The following is a 9,320-nucleotide window of genomic DNA, read 5'->3' on the forward strand; positions in this document are numbered from 1 at the left end:
AAGTAAACTTGGAAACATTTCGATGGTTGGCCGCTAGAGGGAGCGTTAATCTAATGAACCCGCTAGTTTAATATGGTTTTAACTGATCTCAGGTCAGTTGCATGATTTAGGTTCAGTTTAATGACAAACACTCGTGTGTGTATAATGGAAAAATGGCGAGTGATTGTTAAATGTAAATTAGTCTGATTACCCAAGCCCGTCCAAAAACATAGAAAACAAGAAATAAAATTGAATTAAACACAAATTATACAAAAACTTAATATTTAATGGTAATATGATAAACAGGAAAATACTTGAATGACTTTGTAAAAGGTTTCATTAAACATGTTTACACTGTTGTTATTGCAATATACACCATTTTGGCCAGCAGGTGTCTCACTCAGTCAGACCTGACGAGAAAGCAGCTAACAAGGTGAGCCACCAGAAATAAGCATTTTTTTTTCAGTGTTAAAGTGTCATGACAATGGCTTGAATTATTTAAGACTAAGAATTATTCCCACTTACTAGTCTTTTTGTCTTCTCCAACAGACAGAAAGAGAAATTCTCCATCCGGAGTTAGAAGAGGTCATGGCTAGTCATCTGACATGTTTTCAGCTGTGATACACCATCAACAGGGATCCATAAGGTAAACATGTGTTGTTTATATAGATGCTGTTTAGCCAAATCAACAACCTCAGTTTAGGTGACTCGAGCAAAAGGTGACAAGTTGAAGTAACCGAGTTCATGTGTGTGCTAGGTAGGGAGTACAGTCAAGGCTTCTTTACTGAGAACATGGTGAACAACCTCCTTCCTCTGTCTGCAGATGACACACTTCCCATGATTTATTTCACCTACAAACCTGTATTTTGACCATATTTAAACCCTCCATTTTCAGAGAGCCACATGAACTGAACCGTGTCTGTCAGATAAGACATAAAATGAGGGTTAGGCAAATAGCAAAAAGAGTGTGATTCCATAAAGCTGTATTCAATGAGTAAAAACAAATATATATGTACACTACCAGTCAAAAGTTTTTGAACAGTAAGATTTGTAATGTTTTTACATCTACAAAAGTCTCTTCTGCTAACTAAGCCTGCATTTATTTGATCATTTATCGAAAGCTTCATTTTAGCATCAACAATCCAGCCACATGATCCTTCAGAAATCATTCTAATATTCTGATTTGCTGCTAAAAACATTTACATTAAAACAATTATGTTGAAAACATCTAAGTAGAATTTTATAGAAAGTTCAGAAGAACAGCATTTATCTATTGTAACATTGTTTTTATCATCACTTTTGATCAATTTAAAGCATTAAAAGTATTAATTTAAAAAAGTAATAAAAAACATTGATTTCAAGTTTTTGAATGGTATGGTGTATAATGTTACAAAAACATTTTATTTTAGACAAATGCTGATCTTTGGATCTTTCTATTCATCAAATAATCCTGATCAAATCTACTCAGCTGTTAAATATTAATAATAGTAATAAAAATGTTTCTTTAACAGCAAATCAACACATTAGAATGATTTCTAAAGGATCATGTGACACTGAAGACTGGAGTAATGATGCTGAAAATGTAGCTTTGATCACAGGAATAAATTACATTTTAAAATATATTCAAATAGAACACATCGATCCATTTTAAATAGTAAACAGATTTCAAAATTTGACTGATTTTGATGTACTTTGGATCAAATAAACGCAGGCCTTGTGACCAGAGTTTCACTACTAGTTTTACTACTAGTTTCCTGAGGAAGAAAAATGAAATGAGAAAGATATTGTGAATTAAAAATATTGTTTGGCTTTTAAGAATAAAACATTTCACACAATCAGAGTGCCATCTTTCAAGCACATATTAGATGTAATCATTAGAGAAATACTATTTTTTACCTGGTCAAACTCACTGTCCAGATGCATGTGCTTCTCAAGGGGGAGACGTTGAATCTGATCTTCAACATCTGCTTATTATAAATATTAATAAAAAGTCGCATTTAGACACTATTATAGACATTATATCAGTCATTAGTTGATAAATGATATGTCAACAGGCATTTAAAATAATGTGTCTAAATCGGTCCTGTCTTACAATCAAGCTTCAAATGACACCTTTACATCAAAATAAACAAACTGACAGCTGATGACAGTCACCACAACAAATTCGTATCGTTTTACGAGCATAAAAGTACAGTTTCTGCAGATAGCAGTGATTTAACAGCATAAACAACCGACGCACATTGTGATAAAGTGAAGGAATCGACACGCGATTCACCTGTAAATAACCATAACCTGAAAACGTATAACGTTAGTTTGCACAAAGTATTATTTTAGAAATTCGATTAGTTTACTTGGGTAAAAGCCGAAAAACACACCTGCATCGTGCAACGTAAGGAGTGTTTGGCCTTAATCGCACATAGTTCTTCTTCTTCTTCTTCTTTTTGTTTTATGGCGGGTGGCATCCAACGTTAAGGTGCATTACCGCCACCTACTATACCGGAGTGTGAACCAGAGTAACTAACAGACACTTTAACCCCAAATATCCAAAGAAGAGAACTTCTTTATAATAATAATAAAAAAAAAAAAAAAAAAAAAAAAAAAAAAAAAACCTTTTTCTTTTCTTCATTATATATATATATATATATATATATATATATATATATATACACACATACTTAAATAAATAATTAAATAGTAATAATAATAACTAATCTTTATACCCTATTAATTAACCCAGTTTCCCTCAAAAATAAAATTAAAGAACTATAACTTCTTGTTTGATTGAGTATTTGTTTTACATCTAGTGTCTCCTGCATTGACCTTCTGAGTATTTCTCTTTCTGTAACATATTTTTGACAGTAACATAGTACATGATCTACTGATTCCTCCGCCTGTCTACATTCACACAGACCTGTTGGATGTTTCCCAATGAGATGCAATGACTTATTTAGTCTTGTGTGACCCAGCCTTAATCTTGATATTATATTTTCCTCCTTGGTACTTCGCCGTGTTTTCCTCATCCTTCCCACTTCCTTCTGAATGATATAGAGATGTCTGCCTGTATTTCCCTTATTCCATTTTTCTTGCCATTGACTGATAATTTTATTTTTAATCATTGTCTTTATTTCCATCTTGCTTAATAATATGTTCATTGTAATTTCTTGCCTGATTGCTTCCTTTGCTAATGAATCTGCCATTTCATTGCCTTTAATTCCCCTGTGGGCCGGCACCCACATAAATGTAACAATTATATTCACATTGTGAAGTCTGAAAAGAGTCTCATATATTTCATTAATTACGTCTTGTCTACTCCGGGATGAAAATGATTGTAAGGATAACATTGCTGAACTTGAGTCTGAACACAAAATAACTTTGTTTAATTTAGCTTGTTCTACCCAGAGCAACGCTGCTGCAATTGCTATTAGCTCAACTGTATAAACTCCCAGGTGATCTGTCGTTCTCCTATTAATAGACACTTGTAAAGATGGAATGGTAAATGCATATGCAGTTCTTCCTGTTGGATCTTTGGATCCATCTGTATATATTGCTACATAATTCTGGTACACTGTTTGAATCCTATCCTCTACCAATACTGGCAAATTTCCCATTTCTTTAAATAGATTACTATTTTCCAGCAAGTATAAATCAACGTGTACTGGGAGAAATAACCATGGAGCAGTTACTGTAACTGGCACTGTAGGAATGTATGCTTCCTGATTTAATCCCATTTTCTTTGCTATAATCACAGAGAGCCATGCAAAACACTGACTCTTCGCTCTCTCACTCTCCCAACATGGGAGAAGTACCTTAGTGGTTGGATTTCTAACCTCTGTATGTCCTTTTAAATTTGCCCAGTAATTCATCATTAACTGTTCCCTTCTCAGGCACATAGGCATTTCTCCCATCTCCACTTGCAGAGCATTAACAGGCGTTGACTTAACTGCACCACAGCACAATCTCAATGCTTGAGCTTGTACTGCTTCTAACTTTTGTAGTGACGTTTTAGCTGCAGCTCCATATACAAAACTACCATAATCCAATACTGATCTAATCAATGCTATATATATGTTTTTCATTGCACCTCTACTTGCTCCCCACTCAGATCCTGATAAACATCTCATAACATTTAATACCTTCTTACATTTGTTAAGTATCTTATTAATATGTTCAGTCCAGATTAGCTTGGAATCAAACCACATTCCCAGGAACGCACATAGTTGCTAGCAGTGATCCTACTGGTTGACAACGTGATTAACAACCCACAGCTGATAGAGATTAGCGTAACAAACAAGAAGCTGCACGAACACGGGCGCAAAAAGAAGTGTTCTTTGAAAGTGGTAAGTCAACATTTTTCGTCGATAAAACGTTTTATATTTAACTAACTTTTTAGCATGACCTTGTTGTATTTCATTATTGTTAGTTTGCGATGTTGGATGTTGAGAGCGGATATGTGTGTTGTCCTAATTATAAACGCACTGGTTTGTTGTGCAAGTACAATTAGGAAAATTAGCCATGGTTTTACTATAAATAAAACCCCAAAACGATGGGGATTGTTGTAAACCATGGCATTTGTAGTACAAATACAAAAGGTAATCAAGTCGACAAAAAAAGCCTTGAATATTCTACGCTATTAGAAACTTCATGTAGCAGTTAGCTAATAAATTTGAGGTTTTGCACATCCACAGTAAATGACTTCGGCCTACTATGCTCATAAAATAAGGTGGATATCTGTAATTCTTTTTATGCAAGCACCCCTGTCACCTAAAATTGCTTAGTTTTAGCATGTGTACATCTTAATTTACTCTTTTTACATTTAAAACGTTACATTTTATGTTTACACATTTTTACTGCATCTTGCATTATTATTATTGTTAATTGAGACTATCATTTCACCACATGTCAATTTGAATTGTGGTTCCTACAGGAACTTGTTAGTGAATTGTGAGCTGTTTTTGAGTTTCTGCTTTCTGTCTGTAGGGTATTTCTGGTTCAGAGTTGCTGGAGAGCACAAGGAAGGTGGCAGGGGAGCAACTGCTGGATCCTCGTTGACCTTTGACTCTATTCTGGACTCGGTGAAGTGCACTGTTTGCTGCCGTAATGCAACTTTGAGCTTTTGGACCCATCTGATTATACCAGCTCGGACCCATTCTCTGGGTAAATGCTTTGATGGGCTGTTTGTTTTAACAAATGCCTTGCATTAGAGAATGATTACTGTGATTTGTGTGTAAAGTGTGTGCTCAATAAAAGGATAAATGTGATATTTGTGTGCTGTTCATGATTTTCAGAGATCCTCTGATCTCAGTTCTCCAAACACATGCTTTTACTTATAATCAGTTGTTGAATCTTTTTAAGTAAGGTTTGTGCATCTGGCAAATTTAGATTTGTCTTTGGATAAGCTGTAGTTTTAAGTTAAGTCCAGTTTATTTGTTCTTAACAGAGCTGCTTGTCTTCAAATAAATGAGTTTATCAGCAAAGAGTGCATCTGAATGGCTGTAATGTGGTGCAGTAATATTGCAACGACTTCAGCCATCATTGATTCAGCCACAGATCAGAGTCTCGAGCTGTTGTTCATCTGAGTGTGTGCAAATGTCTGACTAAAATACCTTCAAATGGGCCAAACACACCTTTCTCCATGTGCAGGTGTTGGTCTGTAGCGTGAGGGAGCCTGATGAGTCCTGGATCAGATCCTGGTGGAGCGTTTTGCAGGTAAAATAAGCTGCTGTGTGGGTGGAGCCTAAAGTGGGTGGGCTGTTATTAATTAATAATTAAAAAAAAAAAAAATTTACTTAGCCTGTGTCTGGAATTTTTACAAGTATAAACTTAAAATTTTGATTTCTGCTGGATAACCGCTGCTCGATTTTGTCTGGGAGGCCCCAGGGGGAGCGTCTGGATCTGTACTCCCCCTTCGTCTGTAACCTTCTCTCGTGTCAGGTCGTGCTCTGATCCGCTTTGCAGCTTGTCACAGCGCACTACCGAATGACCGTCACGCAACCGTGCTTCGGTGACCAGTCTGGGGCTTGAACCCGGTACCTCCCGTGCAGGGAGTACTTGCTCAGTCCACTGAGCCACTGGCACTTCCACACTTTTTTTAGTGTTTTGTTTGATTTTGACTTTTTTTTTCTCTAAAGACTAGTGAAACTAAACATTTTTCCATCCCAAACAGGGATTTGAACCTGGGACTCCCAGGTTGTGGACTGACGCTCTGATCACTGGGCCACAAGCTCTTTCACTCTTGCTCATCTCTTTTTTGAGCTTTTGACTTTTTTTACTCTAAAGACTAGTGAAATTAAACATTTTTCCATCCCGAGAGGGGATTTGAACCTGGGACTCCCAGGTTGTGGACTGATGCTCTGATCACTGCGCCACAAGCTCTTTCACTCTTGCTCATCTCTTTTTTGAGCTTTTGACTTTTTTTACTCTAAAGACTAGTGAAATTAAACATTTTTCCGTCCCGAGAGGGGGTTTGAACCTGGGACTCCCAGGTTGTGGACTGATGCTCTGATCACTGGGCCACAAGCTCTTTCACTCTTGCTCATCTCTTTTTGAGCTTTTGACTTTTTTTACTCTAAAGACTAGTGAAATTAAACATTTTTCCGTCCCGAGAGGGGATTTGAACCTGGGACTCCCAGGTTGTGGACTGACGCTCTGATCACTGGGCCACAAGCTCTTTCACTCTTGCTCATCTCTTTTTGAGCTTTTGACTTTTTTTACTCTAAAGACTAGTGAAATTAAACATTTTTCCATCCCGAGAGGGGATTTGAACCTGGGACTCCAAAATTACGATGCAATGATTTATCTTCTGCGCCACTGAGCCTGTAGGAAATTTCGGTGGTTTGGATGGGGTGTTATTGAAAGTTTTGTTTTAGATGATGAAAAAGTTCAGCAAGTGCGGGATTTGAACCCAGGACTCCAAAATCACGATGCAAAGATTTATCTTCTGCACCACTGAGCCTGTGAGGATTTTGGGTGTTTTGGATGGGGTGTTATTGAAAGTTTTGTTTTAGATGATGAAAAAAGTTCAGCAAGTGCGGGATTTGAACCCAGGACTATAAAATCACGATGCAAAGATTTATCTTCTGCACCACTGAGCCTGTGAGGATTTTGGGTGTTTTGGATGGGGTGTTATTGAAAGTTTTGTTTTAGATGATGAAAAAGTTCAGCAAGTGCGGGATTTGAACCCAGGACTCCAAAATCACGATGCAAAGATTTATCTTCTGCGCCACTGAGCCTGTAGGAAATTTGGGTGTTTTGGATGGGGTGTTATTGAGAGTTTTGTTTTAGATGATGAAAAAAGTTCAGCAAGTGCGGTATTTGAACCCAGGACTATAAAATCACGATGCAAAGATGTATCTTCTGCACCACTGAGCCTGTAAGGATTTTGGGTGTTTTGGATGGGGTGTTATTGAAAGTTTTGTATTAGATGATGAAAAAGTTCAGCAAGGGGGGATTTGAACCCAGGACTCCAAAATCACGATGCAAAGATTTATCTTCTGCGCCACTGAGCCTGTAGGAAATTTGGGTGTTTTGGATGGGGATTGGGTGTTTTGGATTGAGAGTTTTGTTTTAGATGATGAAAAAAGTTCAGCAAGTGCGGGATTTGAACCCAGGACTCCAAAATCACGATGCAAAGATGTATCTTCTGCACCACTGAGCCTGTAAGGATTTTGGGTGTTTTGGATGGGGTGTTATTGAAAGTTTTGTATTAGATGATGAAAAAGTTCAGCAAGGGGGGATTTGAACCCAGGACTCCAAAATCACGATGCAAAGATTTATCTTCTGCGCCACTGAGCCTGTAAGAAATTTGGGTGTTTTGGATGGGGTGTTATTGAGAGTTTTGTTTTAGATGATGAAAAAAGTTCAGCAAGTGCGGTATTTGAACCCAGGACTCCAAAATCACGATGCAAAGATGTATCTTCTGCACCACTGAGCCTGTAAGGATTTTGGGTGTTTTGGATGGGGTGTTATTGAGAGTTTTGTTTTAGATGATGAAAAAGTTCAGCAAGTGCGGGATTTGAACTCAGGACTCCAAAATTAAGACGGAAAGATGTATCTTTTGTGCCACTGAGCCTGTGGAGTTTTTGGGTGTTTTGGATGGGGTGTTATTGAGAGTTTAGTTTTATTTGATGAAAAATTTCAGCAAGTGCAGGATTTGAACTCAGGACTCCAAGATTGAGATGCAAAGATTTATCTTCTGTGCCAGTGGAGTTTAATTTTTTTTAGATGGGGTGTTCATATGATGAAAAATTTCAGCAACGGTGGGATTTGACCACAAGACTCAAAGGTTTATCTTCTGCACCACTGAGTCTGGTCTTTTTTGAGTGTTTTGGATGGGGTGTTGAGAGCTTTGTTTTATATGATGAACAATTTCAGCAACTGTGGGATTTGAACTCAGCACTCTAACTCTGGAATACAAAGATTTATCATCTGCGCCACGGAGTCTGTGGAGTTTAAAGAGATTTTGGATAAGGGGTTATTCAGAGCTTTGTTTTATATGATGAAAAATGCTAAATTTGGGATTCAAACTCAGGACTCCAACATTAAAGTTCAAAGATTTATTTGCCGTGCCACTGCGTCTGGAAGCTCATCCTGGTGTTTTGGATTGGATTTTATGGAGAACATTAGCACATGAAAGGGTTTTATCAAGAGCTTGGTTTTATATGCTGAAAAGCAATTATCAGTACAATTGTGGGATATAAACCACACAATATGAGAATCACTGTGCACTGAGTCACAAGGTATATGTTAAGTTTTAAATGTTTCATTAAATGTATGATTAAATAATTGTAGCTACAGCTTTAATTACTGCAACAATTAAACATGATAGTGGGATTTGACCTCAGATCTATACATTTATCATCAGGACTAGAAAAAGACATTCAGTGGTCTGCATTTGTCATGAATTTTACAGGGGGGAAGATGCTGAATATATATTGTATTGCATTGTCTTGTATTAAAAAAATGTTGTGGGGATGTTGTCAGATGTCAGACAGAACCAAATGTACAAACAAATCAAAATTGTAATTAAGAACTTTATTCAAACTCAGACTGATACACAAAATCATATCATGCAAATAACAATTTGCTTATTCAAATATTTTTATTTTAATTAGAAACAAAACCCAACAAATCTGCCTGGTAGGGTCTAGTGAATCTACAGACCTTAAGTAGCTGCTTCAGGTGTTTTGAATGAGGTTGGAGCTAAACTCTGGAAAGTGTCTCACCAGGAGCAGGACTAGACAGCTCTGTTTTATAAAGTCTCTTTGCTCCAACTACTTTCTTAATTAGGAATATCATTACACTCATTGTCCACAAGGTGGCGATGATGATAATCATCCTCTAAT

General features: G+C 36.9%; 1 long non-coding RNA gene across 1 annotated transcript in view; it reads left to right on the forward strand.

Annotated features, from left to right (window-relative positions):
• The window catches only part of LOC141333300 (uncharacterized), a 6,707-nt gene extending 1,470 nt beyond the window's left edge, over nt 1-5,237 (forward strand). Inside the window, exons 1-3 of the long non-coding RNA XR_012355393.1 lie at nt 1-412; nt 529-625; nt 4,957-5,237. The exon at nt 1-412 is cut by the window's left edge and continues 1,470 nt beyond it. This is a non-coding gene — a long non-coding RNA (uncharacterized lncRNA). The remainder of the gene's footprint in view (nt 413-528; nt 626-4,956) is intronic.
• Nucleotides 5,238-9,320: the final 4,083 nt, after the last annotated feature.

The sequence above is a fragment of the Garra rufa genome, chromosome 4 (genome assembly GCF_049309525.1).
Source record: "Garra rufa chromosome 4, GarRuf1.0, whole genome shotgun sequence".
In the NCBI taxonomy this organism is placed as follows: domain Eukaryota; kingdom Metazoa; phylum Chordata; class Actinopteri; order Cypriniformes; family Cyprinidae; genus Garra; species Garra rufa.